Source organism: Pleurodeles waltl, chromosome 7 (genome assembly GCF_031143425.1).
Source record: "Pleurodeles waltl isolate 20211129_DDA chromosome 7, aPleWal1.hap1.20221129, whole genome shotgun sequence".
NCBI lineage: Eukaryota > Metazoa > Chordata > Amphibia > Caudata > Salamandridae > Pleurodeles > Pleurodeles waltl.
The window spans coordinates 1499320424-1499344814 of record NC_090446.1 but is presented as its reverse complement, the minus strand read 5'-3'; positions in this window follow the sequence as shown (position 1 = coordinate 1499344814).

Sequence of the window (24391 nt, the reverse complement as noted above, 5' to 3'; positions counted from 1 at the left end):
TTCCATCCCGTCGACGTCGGGATTTCGTCCTGTGACTCCGGTGGGTCCATCCGCTCCGAGTGCTCTTTCATCGGCGCCGAAGTTACCTGTGGCGCCGGACGCGGCGTCGGTGGCTTCTGAAGATCGGCGCCGATCTTCGGCTTCGGCGGAGGCATTGTCGACTCCGCGTATCGAGCAGAGGCCTCATTCGAGGAGACGTGCTCTCCGTTTATTAGAGGAGCAGGAGTACCAACGAGTCCTGGAAGAAGGAGAACTAGAGGACTCGGGTGATGGACTGCATGGTCTAGATACAGCCAGTGGGCTGGACACTTCCCCTGAGTGGGATCTTTCGTCTCCAGGGGAATACACGGAGGAGGCTGCTTCCTTTCACGCAGTGGTACGGAAGGCAGCTAGTTTTCTGGACCTGCCTTTGCCGGTGGCAGAGACAAAACAGAACCTTCTGACAGAGGTGCTTCATCCGGCCTCAGCTGCGGCAGAGCCTCTATTGCCCTTTAATGACGCTTTGCTGGATCCGGTGCTAGAGGTGTGGAAGAGACCAGTATCTTCCCCAGCGGTTCATAGAGCCGTAGCCAGGAGGTATCGAGCTGCACCAACTGACCCTGGCTTTCTTTCTAGACACCCTACACCGGAGAGCTTGGTGGTGCAGGCCTCCTGTTCATCCAAATCAGCGCCTGGTTCTTTACCGACAGTGCCTGGGGACAGGGACTCGAAGAAACTGGATGCGCAGTCCAAGAAAATCTTTTCGTCCTGCAGTCTGGCGTTGAAGGCCACCAACGCAACTTGTATCCTGGGGAGATATATTCATGCTCTTATGGATGACATTTCCTCATCATTTACGGAGCTTCCCCAGGGTCTTTTGGATGTTGTTTCAGATGCCCAGGCTGCCGCGACCCAGATTATTCAGTCTGGGCTGGACACCACCGACTCAGTGGCCAGAGCAATGGGCACGACTGTGGTGGCAAGGAGACAGGCCTGGCTCCGTAATTCGGGGTTTTCTGCGGATGTGCAGTCAACCCTATTGGATCTCCCTTTTGATGGGGACAAGCTGTTTGGCGCCAAGGCAGATTCGGCCTTGGAACGTTTTAAGGAGAGCAGGGCCACAGCCAAATCCTTAGGACTCCAAGCTCCTTCTTCCTCTGCCTCTTCCAGGATTTTCAGGAGGTTTCGGGGATTTGGGCGTGGCTCTTCCTCCTCTTCCTTTCGGGGGAGATTCCAGCAACCTGCCTCTTCCCATCCCTATAGATCTTTTAGAGGGAGAGGGAGGGCCCGCACCAGAGGAGCCTCTCAGCAGCACTCTGCCTCTTCCTCGTCCTCTGGAGGGGTGCAGCAGGGAAAGCAGCCTTAGGCTTCCACCATTTCCCACTCACTCCTCTCCTGTAGGGGGAAGATTACAGCATTTTCTCCACAAGTGGAAGACTATTACAACGGACACTTGGGTTCTCAGTATTGTGGGAAAAGGCTACACCCTTCCCTTTCGGGAGTTCCCGCCCCTCATCCCGCCCCGCCCATCTTATTGTTCAGAAGAACACCTCCTGTTGCTAGAACAGGAGGTACAAGTCCTCCTTTCAAAGGGCACGGTAGAGTTGGTCCCAGAGCAGGAAAGGGGTCGAGGTTGTTACTCAAGGTATTTCCTGATTCCCAAGAAGGATGGTCGGTTGAGACCAATCCTGGACCTGAGGATCTTGAATTGGTTCCTCAAACAGGAAAAGTTCAAGATGCTGACCCTAGCTCAGGTGCTTTTGGCGTTGAACCAGGAAGATTGGATGGTGTCTGTCGACTTGCAGGATGCTTACTTTCATATCCCGATACTCAAGTCACACAGGAAGTATCTCCGGTTTATGGTGGGATCGCAGCACTATCAGTTTGCGGTCCTTCCGTTTGGTCTTACTTCAGCACCTCGAGTCTTCACGAAGGTGATGTCGGTGGTTGCGGCATAGCTCAGAAGGAAGGGGATAGCAGTATTCCCTTACTTGGACGACTGGTTGATCAAAGCCAAGTCGCCGGAGCCTGTGTCGCATCATCTGCAGTCAATGACTCAGTTGTTGTTCGACCTGGGTTTTTCGGTGAACGAGCCCAAATCTCACCTGGAGCCCTCTCAGCGCCTCCTGTTCATAGGGGCAGTACTGGATACAACATTGAGTCGAGCCTTTCCTCCGCCTCAGCGGATTCAAGATATTCAGGAATTGGTTCCAATGTTTCGAAATGGAGCGGTAGTTCCAGTCCTCAAGGTCCTTCGTCTGCTCGGTCTGTTTGCCTCCTGCATTCTGTTGGTCACGCATGCTCGCTGGCACATGAGGGCTCTTCAGTGGTGCCTCCGAAGGCAGGGGTCTCAACACAAAGGAGATCTAGAAGGTGCTGCCAAGATCTCCAGAGATGCTGCTGTGGACTTGAAGTGGTGGATTGCGAGCAACAATCTTTCACAAGGAAAGTCGTTCGCGCAGTCGCCACCAGTGGCCACGGTCATAACGGATGCTTCCACTCTAGGGTGGGGAGCTCATCTGGGGGATCTGGAGATCAAAGGCCTTTGGTCTCCAGAGGAGCAGATGTTTCATACCAATCTGTTGGAGTTATGGGCTGTACGTCTGGCTCTCAAGGCCTTCCTCCCTTCCCTTCGTGGTCAGTCGGTACAGGTCCTGACGGACAATACTACCACGATGTGGTACATAAACAAACAGGGAGGAATAGGGTCGTACCTTCTCTGCAGAGAAGCTCTTCGACTATGGTCCTGGGCAAAGGACCATCAGATTTGCTTGGTAGCAAATCATCTGGCCGGGGTCTTGAATGTACGTGCGGACGGTCTCAGTCGCCAATTCTCGGCAGACCACGAGTGGCGTCTCCATCCAGATCAAGCCCGTTTGATCTTCCAAAGGTGGGGGTTTCCTCGGGTAGATCTGTTTGCCACTCTGGAGAACGCGCATTGTCCGTTATTCTGCAGCCTCCAGTATCCGATGCAGGGAGCGTTGGGGGGCGCGTTTCAAATAACCTGGTGCGGCCAGTTGCTTTACGCGTTTCCTCCCATACCCTTGATTCCTCGAGTATTGAGGAAAATTCGCCAAGACCGGGCGCTAGTCATCTTAATAGCTCCGGATTGGCCAAGGAGGGTGTGGTATTCCGACCTTCTCCAACTCTCAATGTGCCCTCCGCTCCGTCTCCCTTTCAGGGCAGACCTCCTCTCGCAGTCGCAGGGGCAGGTTTTACACCCCAACCTCCAGAGTCTGCACCTACATGCCTGGAGATTGAACGGGGCAACCTGAGTTCCTTCTCTCTCCCGCCTGATGTAGTGGATGTTATATTAGCGGCCAGGCGACACTCCACTAAATCTATCTACGCTAATAGGTGGTCTAAATTTTTTGCGTGGTGTGGAGAGAGGCAGATTGATCCCTTACATGCTCATCTATCGGACGTTTTGTCTTTTGCTCTGTCTCTAGCGCAGAAAGGTTGTGCAGTGGCTACCATTAAGGGTTATTTGTCGGCCTTGTCAGCCTTCATTTGTCTTCCAGACCAACCATCGTTATTTAAATCCCCTATTGTTATCAGATTCTTGAAAGGTCTTCTAAATAAATATCCTCCAAAACCATTTGTTATGCCGCAATGGGATTTGTCCTTGGTCCTGACTTTCCTTATGGGGTCCCCTTTCGAGCCTATGCATTCTTGCCCCTTAAGGTATTTGGTTATAAAAACAGTTTTTCTGGTAGCTATAACATCTGCAAGGAGAGTGAGTGAGCTGCAGGCCTTATCGGTAAAGCCCCCTTATACAACTTTTTATGGGGATAAGGTGGTGTTGAGGACCAAGGCTGCTTTCCTCCCGAAGGTTGTTTCACCCTTCCATTTGGCTCAGACAATTACTTTGTCCACGTTCTATCCTCCGCCTCATCCTTCTAAAGAGGAAGAAAGACTGCACCGTCTGGACCCAAAGAGGGCGTTGAGCTTCTTTATTGATAGAACAAAGGATTTCAGGCTGGAGGATCAGCTGTTCATCGGGTACGTGGGCAAGAGGAGAGGAAAGGCAGTCCACAAGAGAACACTCTCCAGGTGGGTGGTTCTTTGCATTAAAATCTGTTACTCTTTGGCAAAGAAGGACCCTCCTGAGGGCATTAGAGCTCATTCCACCAGAGCTAAGTCGGCCACTTCGGCCTTGGCCAGAGGTGTTCCTGTGGTTGACATCTGCAAGGCCGCAACTTGGTCGTCCCTTCACACTTTTGCGAAACATTACTGTTTGGACTCTGAGGTCAGAAGGGACGGCCATTTTGCACGGTCAGTGCTGCAGGATTTCTTGGTTTGACCATTTAGGCACCCGCCACCGGGCGTGGTACTGCTTTGGGACTCTATTCATTAGGTGAGGAATCCACAGGTAGTTGTATCCATCAGAAGAACGAGTTACTTACCTTCGGTAACGACTTTTCTGGTGGATACATTAGCTACCTGTGGATTCCTCACAGTCCCACCCGCCTCCCCGTTGCCTTTCTGGTCTTACCAAGTAATCCTTGAGTGCGCTCCTCTTGGTCTTCAAGGTTGCAATAGATGGTGTATATATGGATACTTGTATATATTTATCTGTATATATATATATATATATATATATATATATATATGTATATATCTTTGTGTACATACATGATTTGCATATATTTGTTCGTTATATTAAATTTACAGCTATTCATTGCAATATTGTGTATTTTACAAGGTTATGGGATGTTGCCTTGCTCTTTCATTGCATTGGGTTGTTGTTCTCATGCACGTAAAAAATGTTGGTACTGACGTCGGGACGTCGTCGAGGACCTCTTATTGCCTGTATGACGTCAGATGGCGTTGCGTGGGCTAGAGTGACGTCCTCGTCGACGTGCAGAGACTAGGAAGAAGATTTCCGTCGAATGCTGGCGCCATGGGAGTATTCATTAGGTGAGGAATCCACAGGTAGCTAATGTATCCACCAGAAAAGTCGTTACCGAAGGTAAGTAACTCGTTCTTCAGGTTACTTTCTTCTTTGTCACTGGCCTTACCTGCTACGAGGTTGGTGCATTTTTACCCCACATCTGTCGACTTGTTTTTACTCATTTATGACTGCTCATTTTTGTGCTGCTCTTGTCTATTGTGTCATATTCTTAGAAGAGTCCTTTGCCTAGGCTTCTCGATGCGAATACTCCCGCAATTCCCTATCACCGTCCCCGTTAACTTGCTTAACAAGAATAAGAGAATCTACTATATTAGTTGTCCCTATTTTTCTGTATTCTCTGTTCTCTTTTCGACTTTGTTTTTTTATCCTACTAACCTTTGAAAAAGGAGCTTCTCACAACCCTAAATTCTCCTGCTTGAGGGTTTCTCTGAGAAGGGAGTCAAACCGAGGCCTGACATGTCCCATTTTACATGGTTCTTGGGGGTTTGGAAGGACCTCTTGTTATAATGAAGAAAAATCATAAGACGAGGCCACAGGTAGAAAACCTTGACCACGCCCCTTCCGCCATCACCGGTTTCCAGGCAGCCGTAGAATGTTCATCTGACCCCTACTTGGGGGGACGTTTTTAGAAACGTCCCCTTTTGTAGTTGAGTTTGTGCTAAAGGATAATTCCTGTAGTCTCTGCATACAAAAGTATGTTCTTATCTCAGAGGGTTTGTTCTGGGATGGACATAAAGACTTCGAATGACTTTTTGTACCTGGTGTCAACTCGGACCATTACCCATAAAGGGAATGGAAGGATTTTGATTGATCTTCAGTATAATCAATATTTTTATCTATCTGCCCAGTTTCCATGGCTTCATCACGTTTTTTTCCCTTGGGGCAGAAACGTTTAACATGGCCCGTCCCGTCAATGGAAACACTGGGGACCTTGACTGACATTACCGGATGCTCTGGGCAGTGCGGTAGAAACTACAGAAGATTTTTGAGGTGTTTTACTATTGTGGGTTTTGTTTTTCCTGGTACCATGTCTTTAGGTTTACTCCCCTGGTCCTGGGCATGTGAGTAAGCCCATGTTAATTCTGCAGCTGAAGTTAAAATAAGCTTGTACTGTTGTCTTACCCAACTCTATATATTAGATGCTAGGGCATCACAAACTGACCATGTAAATCTCAACAGTTTCTTCTTTAGTGGAAGAATCAGGTTCAAGCCATGTGTACCCAAGTCATGAATTCGATATTTTAATGCCCTTTGTGTTTCTCCAGTAACTCAATTGTGTTTTCTACAACATAGGCGGTATGTTTCTGAGGGTTCCCAATCTCTCAATAGTCTCCTTGATTTCTGCACAGAGGGTATCTCACTCTGGTTCGACAGCTTCATAAACTGCTTAGAGCTCTCCTGCTGACATTGATTAAACATACTGTCCCCAGATCGAAATTGGCCACCAGGTACTCTGTGCAGTCTGCTCAAGGTTAGTAAAAAAAATCTGTATCTTCTGCTGGCAGATATTTTGGTAAAACGACTGATTAAACGCTAGGCTCATGTCTTTGTTGTGATGGTATATCTGCTAGTTTCCCAGTGCGGTCTCTTGGGACAAAGGTACCTGAGCTACTTGCTTAGGGTGAGCCTGAAGTGCCTGTTGTTCTTAGTCAATGTCTTGTTGAGAAGGCCGGCTGTACCTTTCTAGAGTCCACGCTAACTTCTTGTTCTCCCTCTACGAGTCGCTCTATGAGGGTTTGCATCTTTGGCAAGCCAAAGAAATCCCACTTCTCACACCACTTGTTAGCTTGGACTCCTGTTTACAACAAACAAAAGGGATATACTACTAATCTGAGTCTTTTTTGTGTTTTGCTGTTTAACAAACTTTAAAAGATCAGGTTTCTTTCAGGAAACTCTTCTGGAACTTGAAAGGAAAACAGTTCTCCCACAAAAGTCCTTTCTGCGCAGGACGGTGCGGCTCGTGAAGGCAGTCCTCGGTCCCTTTCTCTCACCAGCTGGTCCCTGGTGGCGGCTGGTGAGAGCGTCAAGGAGCCACCACTCACGTCAGAGGTCCTCCTCTTCCTCATCTTGCATCCTTCCAAGCAGGTGGTGTCCTCTCTGAGGATGCATCTGACGTCATGTCCCCGCGGGGTCAGTGCTGAGAGGTGATTTTGCAGGGTCCTCTCCTTGTTCTTGGCTCCGGGTTTGGCGTTCCTGCCATGCCTCCTGTTGTCAGGATCCCCGCATCTTGCTTCCTCTTCTATACTTTTAATCACCTTTTTCTAGCGAGTCTTTCTTTCCTCTTTATCCACCTTGGTCTTTTATCTCTTTCTCCACCATCGACCCTACGTCTCTTTTCTGTTTCTCTTTTCCCTTCTAGGGATCTGATCGGGAGTTGGGCTCCAGCTGGAGTGAAGACGCTGCTCCAGTGCGACAGGTAAATACTCCCTGCTGTAAGCAGTGTGCACAGTGACCACTGACGCTGCCAGCCACATAAAGGTGCATGCCATTCTTGCCAGTGTCAGAAGAACTACTTCAACAAAACTCAATTTACCATTACCTGGCCCAGGTGGCAGCGTGCCGCTTTAGCTAGTGCCAGGTCCAGAAAACTATCTAAATACCTGAACTTGCCACTGCCTGCCTTAGAAGAATGTGCCACTCTTGCCAGGCCCAGCCTGCAGATGAACGTATCATCGGCTATCGACTCGTGCATCGAGCACACTGCTGTACTACATTTACCATGATGCACTTGGTGCACTGGTGCAGATATCATCATAATGAATACAAAAAAATCCCGGAAAAACTCCTTTGTGCTACAGTCAGTCTTAGAGGAATATCCATATTGTCATTTTGATAGTGACAGTTTTTCAGTTTCTACATTTTGATTCGTAATATTTAAATTGACGTTAATAATTCCAGGACCGGACGTGTTGCATTTTTGTCTTGAACAGAAATTAGGTTCTCTGAATGTTCTGTTTGCATTATTTGAAAGGTGCATCGCTGGGCTGCTTGTAGACCACTGCTAGTTGGTGTTGGGTTTATTTAGGGCTTTGGAGGGGTTTAAACACCTGACATTAGTTACCTTAATGTGGAAACCAAAACGCAGAACAAGCCATGAGACAGCAGTCAGTGGTGCTCAAAAGCACCAACAGTACATAACAATTTTGCAGTGAATGTGGAACAGGGAATGACTTGGTCAACAACACTTATCAACAAAGACAATGGACAAAACATGGAATATTGAAATCACCATTTGCACACAGCATCACCTGCCCGCCTTCAATTGCTTTCTTATGAGTTTTGCTAAACAACCCTGCATAGTTGCACATGAAGGCGTGTCTCCATCTGTGCTCAGATGATCCTCCTTGAAAAGCCAAACAGAGGTCTCCATCTGTGCTCAGATGATCCTCCTTGAAAAGCCAAACAGAGAGCAGCATTTGTTTCCAGAAATTTGGAACCACAGACCAGAATAGCCCCGTACTGCCCCAGCAAACCTGGTTTCCCAACCTAGTGTGACCTCAGCTATTACGACTTGACTAACACATGGGGCCACCATACCACCCTTACATGGTAAACCTTAATTTGAGGAAATAAAACCCATTCTGCTCGTTAGGAGTCTAACTACATCAATTGGACGTTAGCAATGTGTCCCTGCGCTCCCATTATGTATCTTGAGTTGTCACATGTGGGCAGGGGGCCGCCTATGCCAGAAAAAAATACCAATCATTTGCTCAAGTTTGGATATTCGGAAATGGGCATGAGTTGGTACCTACAACCACAACCATCAACCTTTTGCGTCTGTAAAGACGGTGAGATTGGTTTTGATATCTGCGTGTGTGTGTGGGGGGGAGGGTGTTAGAGATCTATGTTCCAGAGGATGGGGAAGTGTTCATGGGTGACCCCGTTGAACTCTGGGAGGTATTTTACTTCTCTGAATGGTAGCACCATCCAAATGAATGTAAGTTGGAAACTGTGGATGCCTAAAGAAGAATTTGGTTAAAATCCATTGTATTCTATTCTAACTTGGCAACCCTGCTTCAGTTTGCTTTAGTAATCATTCAGGAAAATGTTTTGAAATTGTTTCTTCTTGTATTTCGTTTTTGTAAATGTATTTCAAAGGGTGTGAAATACATCATTATGATGGATTTACAATTTGCATTGCCCTAAGAATACTGGCCATGTCTGTAAAATGTGGACTTGGTGGCAGCCTCACATGTTGGCTGGTGCCCTGTTAACTTCCTTGTTTTCCAGTACGCAGTGCTTGTGTACACTTACACTCTGCAGAGAGGTGAGGGGACTATGCAGATTTCAAGGTACTAGTAACACTTGCGTCTGACTTGGGTGCAGTTATTTAGTTGTGCTGCTACACAAGTCCCCACTAGGCTTACAGTTGTGTTACAAAACAGACGCTGTGGCTTACTTTAGGATAGATTAGAGGTTAAGGCACCAGCTGCAAATATCTTTGTTTATTCAGCAATTCTAATGGGTATGTAGCTGTGGTGGTTAATTGACTGAACTGAAGAGTTCCGTGGATATGTTTGTATGTTGTATTTATTAGCGCAAACCTAGCAGCACTGTGCAGGGTCCAAGTTAAGGACAAGGTAAAGCCAATGTTGCCCTGTGATTTGAGTGATAGCTGATTTTTTAAGAGCGGAAGTGGACTGTTACTGCATCATGATGTAGTGTTCTTTTTAAAGGTGCATCTTCATCTCTTTCCTAAATTGGAACAAGGTTCAGGCAATCATAATGAAAATGAGTTTGTTGATCCAGATCCTGGTTGCATAATTAGAGAAGGCCTGTTGCCTTGTTTTTTTTTTTTTTTTTGCACTTCTTCAGCTCCAGTCGGATGCTGCCCTGGTTGCAGGTGTGCCACACGCCACTGGCGATGGTGAGCTTGTCAGCCAAATGAGCAGGGGATGCTGGTTGTGATGGCGTTGTAAATGATGCAGTTGCTTTTGAATATGGTGCAGACTGGAAAGCGCAACCAGAGGAGTTCCATAAGTGCGGGGATGATATGTTCATATTAGTTCATTAATTATGCAGCTTCATGTAGGATCCCTTTAGGGTTCCCAGTGTGGAGTCTAGAAAGGCATGGAGTTAGGCTGTTATCCTCATCCAGGTGTGAAGTAGAATGACTTAAACAGCAGTTCTGAAGTTGTTTTATGAGATGAATGGTTTTACTCACTTTAATAGACAAAGCTGGTACCAGACCATCTTGTTTTTTTTGGCTGCGTGTTCCTTGAGGGTGAAATCAGTGAATCTGAGAGACAGATCCAGGTTCATGTTGTTGAGCCATGTTTGAACTAGTTGTTGTTTGCTGTTCCTGGTAAACAACAGGAATACTGTTTTGGTTGGGCTAAGCTTCATTTAAATCCTGGACATCTAGGTCTGGATGAGGAGCAAGCAGTGTTTGAGTAGTGCCACCTACATAACTCCTACCAATACCACCTCCACCACAATTACCTTGCCGCACCGCAAACTACCACTATCAATGCCACAACCAATAACATACCACAACCATACTAACATATTACCAGTACCATACCACCCCTCATTCAAATACCACAAGCACCAATGCCACCATGTCTTACCCTCCCTCTTCATTAAAGCTCTCTCTGGTGATGCTTTCCAAACCCTACTCACCATTGTCAATGTCTCCCTGACTTAAAGCATTTTCCGCAACAGGCCAAATCCTCCTGCTCCTAAAGAGACCTACACTACACCCTGATTACCTCACTAGCCAGAGGTCAATCACTTACATACCGTTCATCGGTAAGAACATTGAAAAACCAGTCTATGTTCAACTACAAGATCACATTAATACAAACCTTCCTCTGCATGACTACCAGCCTGGCTTCAGATCGTGCTGAAGCATGGTGGCTGCTACCTTACACATCATAGATGATGCCTTCCTGACCACAGATGAATTTGCCTCCTGACCTCTCAGGGCGGTCAGTGAACCATCCTACCCTCATATGCACCTTGGAGTCTAAAATGAGGTTCATGAGCGCAACGTCCTTTGCTGGTTTTCCTCCTACCTTTCCAGCTAATAGTGTTCACATGGGCACCTCCAGGTCCCAAAAAAAAAAACTATTACCTGAGAAGTCCCTTAGGGTTCCATACTATCCCCTGGCATCTTCAGCATTTAAATGGACTTGGTGCTCTAGTCGCAATCAAGATTATCAACATTTACCAATTTGTCACTGCTACACAACAGTCTCCTTTTGTTCAGACATCCAATGCATCACACAGTGCCTGCATTCAGACCTAGATGTTAAGCCCCTACTTGAAGCTCAAGCCGACCAAGCTAGGGTTGGATTCCTGTTATTTGCCAAGGGCAAAAAAGAAACAGTACAAACCTAGCCAGTGACACGAAACTTCATGGCTTCAAAATCCAATTTTCTCCGAATCTCAGGTCATTCAAATTTACCTGGGCACCAACCTAACCCTCTAGGAACATATTACCAAAAAAAACACAAAGACAGCCTGGTACCAGCTCAGTTATAAATAAAGTGGCATTGTTTCTTCCAGAAAGCAATTTCAGCCCTTGTAGTCTTGTATCTGGATGATGGTAATGACCTCTTTCTGATGGATACAACTACCTGTGGATTCCTCACCTCATGAATACTCCCATGGCGCCAGCATTCGACGGAAATCTTCTTACTAGTCTCTGCACGTCGACGAGGACGTCACTGTCTCGCACGCGACGCCGTCTGACGTCATACAGGCAATAAGAGGTCCTCGACGACGTGCAGACGTCAGTTCCCTTTTTTCCGTGCATTCGAAACGGTTATCTTCGAGGGAGCAACTGTTACTCTTGCGGTTACAGTGTATATCTTGCTGCGTACTCTTTCTCTGTGGAAATAATGTCGCAGAGAAAGTCTGGATTTAAGCCTTGTCGTGAGTGTGGAGGCAAGATGTCGGTGACGGATCCTCATTCCGATTGCCTTTGGTGTTTGAGCTCCGACCACGACGTCTCGACTTGTGATTCATGTCAGCACATGAATCCGAAGGCCCTTAAAGAACGCGAGGCGAAGCTGTTTATGGCCAAGTCAAAGGAGAAGCATCACAAGAAAAAGTCTTCTCCAAGACATCGGCGTCATCGAGACTCCCGGCGCCGTAGAGAATCTCGGCGTCATTCAAGGGAGGCTCGTTCCAGGTCTCCGGATCGGCGCCGAAGGACATGGGAGGTCAGCCCCACGGTGACGCCGCATCCTTCGACGCCGTTGCCCTCTCCGGCGTCTCCAACTTCGCCTGGACAGCCGTCGGTGATTGAGGTATTGGAGCCTCAAGTGTTTTCTCCGGCGCAGACGCCGAGGCCGGCGTCGGGGTCGCCTCCGAGTCAGGCACCCCAGTATCCGGCTTTTCCCACCCCTGGAGCCGATAGTTCCGCATTCTTGAATGCGATGTATGCCATCTTCCAACCGATGGCTCCAGGGGGTGCTCCGGCTGGGCCTTTGGCCTTTTCTTTGGGTGATCCTGCGCCTCTTCGGCCGGCACCCTTTATGCCCTTTCTCCCGTTTGGGAACGTGGGCTCGGCGCCAGTGTCGGCGCCGGTGGCCGCTCCGGTGGCTTCGGAGGGATTGGCCCCAGGGATTTCCATCCCGTCGACGTCGAGATTTCGGCCTGTGACTCCGGTGGGTCCATCCGTTTCAACTGCTCTTCAGTCGGCGCCGAAGTTACCTGTGGCGCCGGATGCGGCGTCGGTGGCTTCGGAAGATCGGCGCCGATCTCCGACTTCGGCGGAGGTATTGTCGACTCCGCGGATTGAGCAACGACTGCATTCAAGGAGGCGTGCTCTCCGGGTACTAGAAGAGCAGGAGTACCAACGAGCCCTAGAGGAAGGAGAGCTAGAGGACTCGGGTGATGGGCTGCGTGGACTGGAGTCGGCCAGTGGGCTGGACACTTCCCCTGAGTGGGACCTTTCGTCCCCGGGGGAATATACCGAGGAAGCTGCTTCCTTTCATACAGTGGTACGGAAGGCAGCTAGTTTTTTGGACCTGCCTTTGCCGGTGGTGGAGGCGAAACAAAACCTTTTGACAGAGGTGTTGCATCCGGCCTCAGCCGCCGCGGAGCCTCTATTACCTTTTAATGACGCTCTGCTGGATCCGGTTTTAGAGGTGTGGAAGAAGCCGGCATCTTCCCCAGCAGTTCACAGAGCCGTGGCCAGGAGGTATCGGACGGCTCCAACTGATCCTGGTTTCCTATCTAGGCACCCTACGCCGGAGAGCTTGGTTGTGCAGGCCTCCTGTTCGTCCAAGTCAGCGCCTGGTTCTTTTCCGACGGTGCCTGGGGACAGAGATTCAAAAAAGCTGGAGGCGCAGTCGAAGAAGATTTTTTCGTCCTGCAGTCTGGCATTAAAAGCCACCAATGCAACCTGTATCCTGGGGAGGTATATTCATGCTCTGATGGATGACATCTCCTCTTCGTTTACAGAGCTTCCTCAGGGTCTTTTGGATCTTGTCTCTGATGCCCAGGCTGCTGCGACCCAAATTATCCAGACGGGACTGGATACCACCGACTCGGTAGCCAGAGCAATGGGCACAACTGTGGTGGAAAGGAGACAGGCCTGGCTCCGTAACTCGGGCTTTTCGGCAGATGTACAGTCCACATTGTTGGATCTCCCGTTTGATGGGGACAAACTGTTTGGGGCTAAGGCTGATTCGGCCTTGGAACGGTTTAAGGAGAGCAGGGCCACGGCTAAGTCGTTGGGACTCCAAGCTCCTTCTTCCACGGCCTCTTCCAGATTCTTCAGGAGGTTTCGTGGATTTGGGCGTGGCTCTTCCTCCTCTTCCTTTCGGGGAAGATATCAGCAACCTGCCTCTTCCCATCCCTATAGATCTTTTAGGGGGAGGGGTAGGGTCCGCACCAGGGGAGCTTCTCAGCAGCACTCTGCCTCTTCCTCATCCTCTGGCGGGGTGCAGCAGGGGAAGCAGCCTTAGGCTTCCACCATTTCCCACTCACTCCTCTCCTGTAGGGGGAAGATTACAGCATTTTCTCACCAAATGGGAGACTGTTACGTCGGACACTTGGGTTCTCAGTGTTGTGGGAAAAGGCTACACCCTTCCCTTTCGGGAGTTTCCGCCCCTCATCCCGCCCCGCCCTTCGTATTGTTCACAAGAACACCTCCTGTTGCTAGAACAGGAGGTAGAAGTCCTCCTTTTAAAGGGCGCGGTGGAGTTGGTCCCGGAGCAGGAAAGGGGTCAAGGAGTTTACTCAAGGTATTTCCTGATTCCCAAGAAGGATGGTCGTTTGAGACCAATTCTGGACCTGAGGATCTTGAATTGGTTCCTCAAGCAGGAAAAGTTCAAGATGCTGACCCTAGCACAGGTGCTTTTGGCGTTGAACATGGAAGACTGGATGGTGTCTGTCGACTTGCAGGATGCTTACTTTCATATCCCGATACTCAAGTCACACAGGAAGTATCTCCGGTTTGTGGTGGGATCGCAACACTACCAGTTTGCGGTCCTTCCGTTTGGTCTTACTTCAGCACCTCGAGTCTTCACGAAGGTGATGTCGGTGGTTGCGGCAGAGCTCAGAAGGAAGGGGATAGCAGTATTCCCTTACTTGGACGATTGGTTGATCAAAGCCAAGTCCCCGGAGCTTGTGTTGCGTCATCTGCAGTCAACAACCCAGTTGTTGTTCGACCTGGGCTTTTCGGTGAACGAGCCCAAATCTCACCTAGAGCCCTCTCAGCGCCTCCTGTTCATAGGGGCAGTACTGGATACAACATTGGGTCGGGCCTTTCCTCCGCCTCAGCGGATTCAAGATATTCAGGATTTGGTTCCAATATTTCGAAATGGAGCGGTAGTTCCAGTCCTCAAGGTCCTTCGTCTGCTCGGTCTTTTTGCCTCCTGCATTCTGTTGGTCACGCATGCTCGCTGGCACATGAGGGCTCTTCAGTGGTGCCTCCGAAGGCAGTGGTCTCAACACAGAGGGGATCTAGAGGGTACTGTCAAGATCTCCAGAGATGCTGCTGTGGATTTGAAGTGGTGGATTGCAAGCAACAATCTTTCACAAGGAAAGCCGTTCCAGCAGTCGCCACCAGTGGCCACAGTCATAACGGATGCTTCCACTCTAGGGTGGGGAGCTCATCTGGGGGATCTGGAGATCAAAGGTCTTTGGTCTCCAGAGGAACAGATTTTTCACATCAATCTGTTAGAGTTACGGGCTGTACGTCTGGCTCTCAAGGCCTTCCTCCCTTCCCTTCGTGGTCAGTCGGTACAGGTCCTAACGGACAATACTACCACGATGTGGTACATAAACAAGCAGGGAGGAGTGGGGTTGTACCTTCTCTGCAGAGAAGCTCTTCGACTATGGTCCTGGGCAAAGGACCATCGGATTTGCTTGATAGCAAACCATCTGGCCGGAGTTTTGAACGTGCGTGCGGACAGTCTCAGTCGCCACTTCTCGGCAGACCACGAGTGGCGTCTCCATCCAGATCAAGTCCGTTTAATCTTCCAGAAGTGGGGGTTTCCTCGGGTAGATCTGTTCGCCACTCGAGAGAACGCGCATTGTCCGTTGTTCTGCAGCCTTCAGTATCCAATGCAGGAAGCGTTGGGGGACGCGTTTCAAATGACCTGGTGCGGCCAGTTGCTTTACGCGTTTCCTCCCATACCCTTGATTCCTCGAGTATTGAGGAAGATTCGCCAAGACCGGGCTCTAGTAATCTTAATAGCTCCGGATTGGCCAAGGAGGGTGTGGTACTCCGACCTTCTCCAACTCTCAACGTGCCCGCCGCTCCGTCTCCCTTTCAGGGCAGACCCCCTCTCACAGTCGCAGGGGCAGGTTCTACACCCCAACCTCCAGAGTCTGCACCTACATGCCTGGAGATTGAACGGGGCAACCTGAGTTCCTTCTCTCTCCCGCCTGAGGTAGTGGATGTTATATTAGCGGCCAGGCGACACTCCACTAAATCTATCTACGCTAATAGGTGGTCTAAATTTGTTGCGTGGTTTGGAGAGAGGCAGATTGATCCTTTACATGCTCATCTATCGGACGTTTTGTCTTTTGCTCTATCTCTGGCGCAGAAAGGTTGTGCAGTGGCTACCATTAAAGGTTATTTATCGGCCTTGTCAGCCTTCATATGTCTTCCAGACCAACCATCTTTATTTAAATCCCCTATTGTTATCAAATTCTTGCCCCTTGAGGTATTTGGTTTTAAAAACAGTCTTCCTGATAGCTATAACATCAGCAAGGAGAGTGAGTGAGTTGCAGGCCTTATCAGTAAAACCCCCTTATACAACTTTTTATGGGGATAAGGTGGTGTTGAGGACCAAGGCTGCTTTCCTCCCGAAGGTTGTTTCACCCTTCCATTTGGCTCAGGCAATTACTTTGTCCACGTTCTATCCTCCGCCTCATCCTTCCAAAGAGGAAGAAAGACTGCACCGTCTGGACCCAAAGAGAGCGTTGAGCTTCTTTATCGATAGAACAAAGGATTTCAGGCTGGAGGATCAGCTGTTTATTGGATACGTGGGCAAGAGGAGAGGAAAGGCAGTCCACAAGAGAACACTATCCAGGTGGGTTGTTCTTTGCATTAAAATATGTTACTCTTTGGCAAAGAAGGATCCTCCTGAGGGCATTAGAGCTCATTCCACCAGAGCTAAGTCGGCCACTTCGGCCTTAGCCAGAGGTGTTCCTGTGGTCGACATCTGCAAGGCCGCAACTTGGTCGTCCCTTCACACTTTTGCAAAACATTACTGTTTAGATTCTGAGGTTAGAAGGGACGGCCATTTTGCACGGTCAGTGCTGCAGGATTTCTTGGTTTGACCATTTAGGCACCCACCGCCGGGCGTGGTACTGCTTTGGGACTCTATTCATGAGGTGAGGAATCCACAGGTAGTTGTATCCATCAGAAGAACGAGTTACTTACCTTCGGTAACGACTTTTCTGGTGGATACATTAGCTACCTGTGGATTCCTCACGGTCCCACCCGCCTCCCCGTTGCCTTTATGGTCTTGCCAAGTAATCCTTGAGTGCGCTCCTCTTGGTCTTTGAGGGTGCAATAGATGTATATATAATATATTTATATATATATATATATGTATATGTGTATATATCTTTATGTATATACTTGGTGTGTGTATATATTTTAAAAGAGAGAGTTTTATATATATATATATATATGTGTACATAAAAAGATTTACAGTTATTCATACAATGTGGTGTATTTTTACAATATAATGGATGTTGCCTTGCTCTTTCATTGCATTGCCTGGTTGTTCTCATGCACGTAAAAAATGATTGGTACTGACGTCTGCACGTCGTCGAGGACCTCTTATTGCCTGTATGACGTCAGACGGCGTCGCGTGCGAGACAGTGACGTCCTCGTCGACGTGCAGAGACTAGTAAGAAGATTTCCGTCGAATGCTGGCGCCATGGGAGTATTCATGAGGTGAGGAATCCACAGGTAGCTAATGTATCCACCAGAAAAGTCGTTACCGAAGGTAAGTAACTCGTTCGTCTGGCCTCCCAGAGTCCTTATGGACAAGCAGCTTGTCTCATCCAGGGCATGAAGAAATATGATCACATCATCCTATCCTAATGGAATTCCATTGGCTCCTCATGCTGACCTTTGTCATCTTCAAAACCACCTGCATCATTTACAAAGCCATCATGACCAGCACCTTGCATATGTTGCAGACCAGCACACTATCTCCGGTGGTTGTCTGCACATTGGCAGCCAGGACAGTCTGGCTGCAAACTAAGATGTGTAAAAAAGAAAAACAAGGCAGCCTGCCTTTTCCATCTATGTACCTTAATTCTAAAATAACAACCCTGTATTCGTCAGGTCCTCCCCAATGCTGTTCCAAAGCGCTGAAGAACCACCTCTTTGAAGAACACTACATTACAGTTCATTAACAATTCACAAATCCCCTGTCACTCATTGACTTTGTGCTTCTTTTTGACCCTGCACAGCTCTGTTTTGCCTTTTGGCTAGATTTGCACTATGGAAATGCCACATACATATATCACTAATAACACCATAATCTCTAATACCACTATTACAATACCAACACCAACGAGATCAACATTAAAAAACTAATACCACCTCCATTCTCACACCACAACTAATACCACACCACCAGTAACACCAGTATAGCCATTACAACCATTACTAGGTGCTATCAAAGCCAAAAGGTCTGTTTTTAATGGCTTTGCAAATACTTGTTATGTCTGTTGCAATACACAGCATGGGCAAATCGGTCAGCCCACTTCAGCACATCTGCACCCAAAGTAGTTTGCTTCAGTGCCAGAAATTGCTACGATAATGTGTGCTCTTTGAAACTATTTCTTTTTTTTTACTTAACAAGGGCCCAGCAGCTTTCCCAGTAGTAATGTTTTGCGAGAACCCTGACAAAACAAATTAAGTATTGACAAAGTCAGAAGGCTGGCGGCCATCACCAGACCTATTGGCTCAGCTAACACTTGTTAAATGAAGTGGATACTCTCATATTATGTTGTATCACAGGGACCTGAGGCACCAACATCTGATATTGGAGGGAGTCTCTACCTCACTGACCTCTGCTCTTTAACATGCCTGGTGGTCGCATCACCACTTCCCCGCTAGAGGTGGGCGAGCCTTTGAAAGCTTGAACCTGGCAAGAGCCAAATGCCTGGCTCTGGCACAGCTCAGTGTCCTCTTGGACCCTCGACCCAAACTCAAGCCGAGCCCAACCACTCCCTCCTACAGTGGTTCAGCTGTCTGAGGCTGTGACAGCCAACATTCTACTAAACTGGGTGCATTGTCTTTTGGCATCTCTGACCAATAGGCATTGCGTCTGTGTTGGTGTTTCATCGAGCTTTAAAACAATGCTGTAAAAACTAGCATTTTGTTAACACTCTAAAAGTACCAACACGGAGCCCAAGGTCTCTCCAACATAAGGGAGAGTACACAGGGGAAGACATAGACTATTAAAGAAAGTGCCACATGGGGATTAGGGAGGAGCTTTCAGTGGGATCCTGGATTGCCACTTTTGTTTCTTATGCAGATGCTGCTAAACTTCAAGTGAGATGCCTTGGGAAGATGGTGGGAGGTAGAAGGAAGAGAGGGGGAAGGAAAAGGAGGGAGATTAAGAAAAGGGATGAAAGAGCAAAGAATGATGAGCTCAGCTGGTCTTCTGCGGACATGGCTGGTATTTTTAGCAAAATGTACACTGTGTTACAAAATATTATTTTCGTGGTTCACTTGCTGATATTTGTTTGTGGACTTGGATCATTTTTTGGCTCCTAGAGCCAAGCCGAATGCCTGGGCTAGCACTGGCTCTGCTCTTCCCATGAACTGTATGACTCCTCCTGTCGCAGAGACTCCCGTTATGATAACAAGACTGCTGGATTTGGGCAGCAGCACCACAGAGTGTGGGGAACTGAGGCTGATCCTGTGCTGTGTGACAGCTGTCTGCCTTACCCTTCTGACCAGCTAGCAGCACCTCACAAGTACCCTATAGTAAAGGTGATTTGTGACAGCCCTTCGCATGACATCTACATTTCTCAGCGACACTGTGGTGGAAGAGATCTTACCCCTTTTTCTCAGTCACATATGTTTCACACATACAAAGACAAACCGAAGCAGGACTAGGTTCAATAAGTTTTATTGAATCAATTGCATTCTATGTAAAAAGGCATGTATTGCAATTATAAGGATGATAAAACATAGTAAAAGCAAGGCAGTGACAAGGAAAGTAAAACATAGGAAAAGTCCCACCATACTGTCACAACAATGATTCTAGAATCCCTGTCTGCAGTAATATTTTCTACAAGTGCATGGCAGTGTTAGCCTTAACTTGCCTACCAGGCCACCAAAAGAACTCTTCTCCATACCTGTATTTGTAGGTAAAGAAGAGGTCTGTTGGTCTACTGAGAGTCCTCCCACAAGGAAGCAGAGAAGGCGTCAGGTCTCAGCAGAAACTGCAAGGATGACGTACGACATGCGAAGGCAACTGGCTGGAATTCCCCTCTATTGTGTAGTGGGCAGTGAGGTGTTTTATAATAAAACATCTGATGTTCTGAGAAAACTGCCCTGACGTGACAGCACATATATTTCTGTGTACGAGAGTTGGGGACACGAAAATGCTTTTGCCGGCAATACCTTGTATACTTATCACGTTCAGCCTTGAATGAAGCACAGAGTGAAAATGTTGTGCAGAGGAATGAATAACTAAATTCTGTGCAAAAGGGCAACCGATAAAATAATAAAAACATCTTCACTAAAATGAAGCCTTTGCCAAAATAATAAGAACAATAAAAATGCATGTATCGGAGTGAAAGGGATCAAGCTGCAGGCCTGAGCTAAAATAACGAGCCTGTGTAATAGCTTAAGTAGCCTCACAACACTCCTACTCTACTCCCTGCTGCTCATGTGTCAGGCTGCTGCTGATTTGGCCCCAGAACGTTCCTCTAAAGTTCCTTCCCTCTGTTTGAAGCCGCACTTGCTAGAGCCTCCAGGTTTTAGCGAATTTGCAAAATGCTATTTTCCCAATAAATTATTTATGAAGTGCGCTGCCTGTGATTTTTCTTACACTGGCCACTAAAAAGAAATCTTCTGAGCAGATTTACTTTTTAGGTCGTGCCTTCTGCTTGCGCTGTCTCTTCGAGACATGTTGTATACACTTTGTGGGGTTACAGCCCACCTATTGCTTTTTTACTTGTTACTTCAATTGGCCTTAAAAAATGTTTGCTTGCTATTGGTTAATCTTTGCTCTTTGTCCCTCCTTTCTGTGTTTTGCTTCCTCCCATGAAGCACAGCCTAATTACTGGTATCTTTGTGTTTTGGTGCTCACGTGTGGTCAGCCTGCTGCTGATGGGGCCAACATGAGTTTCCCCTAGAGTTTCTTCCCTCTGTTTGTAGCACCACTTACCAGAGCCTCCAGGTTTTAGCGATTTTGCAAATTGCTTTTTTGTCATTAAATTATTTATGGAGCACGATGCCCGTGATTTTTCTTACACTGGTTGCTAAAAAGAAATCTTCTGAACAGCTTTCCTTTTTATGTTGAGCCTAGCGCTTGCTCTGTCTCTTCGAGACATGTTGTATACACTTTGTGGGCTTACAGCCCATCAATTGCCTCTTTACTTGTTACTTTGATTGGCCTTAAAAAATGCTTGCTTGATATTGGTTAAGCTTTGCTCTTTGTCCCTCCTTTTTGTGTTTTGCTTCCTCCCGATGGAGCACAGCCTAATTAATGGTATCTTTATGCTTTGGTGCTTATGTGTTCGTTTTTGGGCACTATTTTTTACTTTGTTTCCTGCTCCTGTTTGTCAAAACATCCCTTTTTTTGGGTTCCTTGTGCCAGCTTGCAGACATCATCTTTCAGCCTAACTTCCTTATCCGTGGAGCTGCTTTTTGCTTTATACCTTCTGCCCCGGTCTGTCTCTGACTCAGTAAAATTGTTTGTAAAATGAAGTTGGTTTGACCAAACAGTTTTGGGTGAGCTATACCATTCCGTAGCGGGGGGTTCACAGGACCTAAATGCAGGTTTACAATCCTCAAACACTGTTAATACTTGCAAAAATGCCCCTTAATATCCATAGTTTAGTTTTGGCACGTTCCCGTAGTGGCTGCTTCTGTGTCTGAGTCAGAGTTTCACACCACTCCTTCCTTTTTGCAGTGGTTCACTCCAGTGGGCACGGTGTAGTTAGTCTCTGCGAGGGAGGTGAAAGCTTAGCTGTGTTGTAGTCTTCTGTAGCATGGGTTTCACACAACGGCTGCTGTCCAACAGGTAGAGAGGTAATCTGTAATTGCTATTGGGCTCCTCAGAATCCTTTGATCAGAATAAATTCTTATCTTGTAAAACTGGATGTGAGGTGCCTTATATTACACAAGTTCCAGATGTGTTTCCATTTATCATCATTGCAATTCAGTTGGGCTGCATACCTTCTGCTTTGTGTAATCTATTTGTTTAGGTCTCCTCGGGTAGGGTAGAAGCAGAATCTATTAGAAGGGTTATACTTTGCTTCCTTTACACATGCGTGTTTCGAGGCTGCTTCGAGTCACTTGTCAATAGGAGAAAGATTTTTTAAAGTGTCATTTTATGAACCAACTTTGTGTAAGTAGATGCATACTTGGTGCAACACACAATTTCCCTTAGCTATTATGCTTTATGGCTGGAGCCATCACCACTTTGCAAAACCAAACACACAAAATGCTCATAGCTCATGTCACATGTGAGACGTTAGTCAGTGTTGGTTTTTAGTCAAACTACTTGTTTGTATAGTAGGAATTCAGGGACCAGGGACATTAGAGTGCCTAAAATTGGGCACCAGTTACATTATACAAGTGTACATTCATTTTTTTAGGTATGGGTAGATTGTGATGCATTGAGCATCACAGAGTGTTGCACTGACACAGGGAATCAAACATTGATCCCCAGTTCAAAAGTCAACACCCCTGCCTGTGAGACCACATCCTATGCCTGCCACTCTACCTCATCTCCATGTTTAGAAAGCGAAGAGTATTTGTGAGGGGGCGGGGAGGAAGCCACAGGAGTCCCATTTTAGTCAGACATCATGGGTCCTCATTTAAAGTGGAGACAGGGAATGACTGGCCTTTTGGCATATTGAAATTAATAAAAGCTGCACTGGAGCAACATATTTGGATGTTCTGACACTTGTTGTGAATTTTGTTGGTGCCCCTCCATCCATAATATGTGAGCAGGTAATGCACTCAAATAATTTTTGAGACTGCAGTACAACACCGTGAATGATGGCAGTCCATGAACAGATCACTACTGGTCTGGTGCTTCTGAGACAGCCTGAACTTGTCACAATTCGCATTTCCCTTACAGCCTCTGTCGGATGTAGATGGAGTACGGCTTCAAATCTTGTATGTCCTGGTCTGGCCAAGACAAGGACGACCCCTTCCAGTAGCCACAGTGCTGCTGGCAAGATGAAAGCCCAAGCAGTCCTTGCCCTCCAGGAGGAGCTCCAGAGGAAAAACCACCAGGGGAAAAAAGCCTCCATAAAGGAGCTCCAGAAATTCAGAAAAAGGTACAGTAGAACTCAGGACTCCAAGAACTGGAACATCAGAAAGCTGCAAGGAAAACCAAGCAGAAACGATCCACAGCAGGAAAAACAGGAGTGAGGACCACCAAACCAGAGTGTTGCAACTCAAAGAAGAAATAAACTCAAGCCCCTTATTTAGCAGGAAAACAGGAAGTGAACAAACAGGAAAAGGAAAAACGCCATATTAAGTTGGGAAAGTATCATAGGACAAAATAGGAGAAACACCATCTTGGAAAGGTACTAGTAAAAGGAAAGAGGAATGCATGTTGGGATAGACAAGCAGTCCAGGACCGAGAAAGCATGGCCCCCATGACCAAAGGTGTAGACATCCAAAAGCCAAGAAAACAGTAAAGTATTATATATGCATCGTGGGGCCACCCGTGAATCAAAAGCAGAGCATACTGCGACCGCAGCGAGATCCAAGGCCCGACCCTGGGCTGTCCAGTACCGCCGCCACGCAAGAGCTGGATACTGCAGGCGCACAAACGTCCTGCAGCAGGCCCAACACGCTGAAAGCGGACCAAAGACCTCCCCGCAGGACGAGAATGGGGCGCCACGGGTGGATTACCGACCCGCGGCATAACAGAACTCACATATAGCAAGGTTCACTCACTGCTCAAACAATTGGGCTTTTGTAAAATAAGTGCGTAGTTTACTGCGGGAAATGTGTTTAATCTGTCATTTTATTGTGTTAAGCATAACTTGCCCCAACACTGATTCTTCAGGCTGTTCAATACTCTAGTGATGCAGTTGCACTCAGAATGTTATAGTGCTGCTGACTTGCATTGAGACACATGTCTTTCTGTCTGTACATTAAAAACCCTGGACTGTGTCTATTAAGGTTTCCTGTGGCAATTGTGTATTCCTGAATCAGAGTGCATGACCCAGTGTGTAGTAATTGTATATCTATTCAATCCCTAGTGGCACTGCACTCAGGATAATGTGCTGCATGGCTAAGCACATATAAGGTCCAAAAGGCGAGATCTATTGGGTAGGCAAATGCTTCTTTTTAATGTTGTGACCTCCTTAAGTTGATGAATGGCTGTCTACATGTTACATGCTCCCAGGTATGCCTCTTTGCAGCCGGCCAGAGAGGACTTTCATTTTAACTCCTAGCAGGAGCAGGATGTCACAAGCCATGTATACGCTCCCTGCTAAAGTGTGTCCTTCCTCCCTGCTAAAGTTTGCCAGGAGGACTAGGGGCGATCTCTTCCTATCTACACAGCATATCTTGGTGTGTGGCTGGGATATGCTGCATAGATAAAATAAATAGGTTTATAATCTATAATGTACACACATTAAATGACAAAAAATACAAGCTAAAGTTCTCTGTGGGAAATGCTTTATTCTGCTCAGAAAGCTCAGAGGGTTAATGCAATCACTTCAGACTAATGTGTTTATTGCAAAAGGATCTGTCATTTTAACTTCACTGGGGAATACTAACCTGAGTTTATAGTACTATGAGAATCCAGCCAGTGACAGAAAACACATCAGCATGTAGTCATGAACTTAAACAGTGTA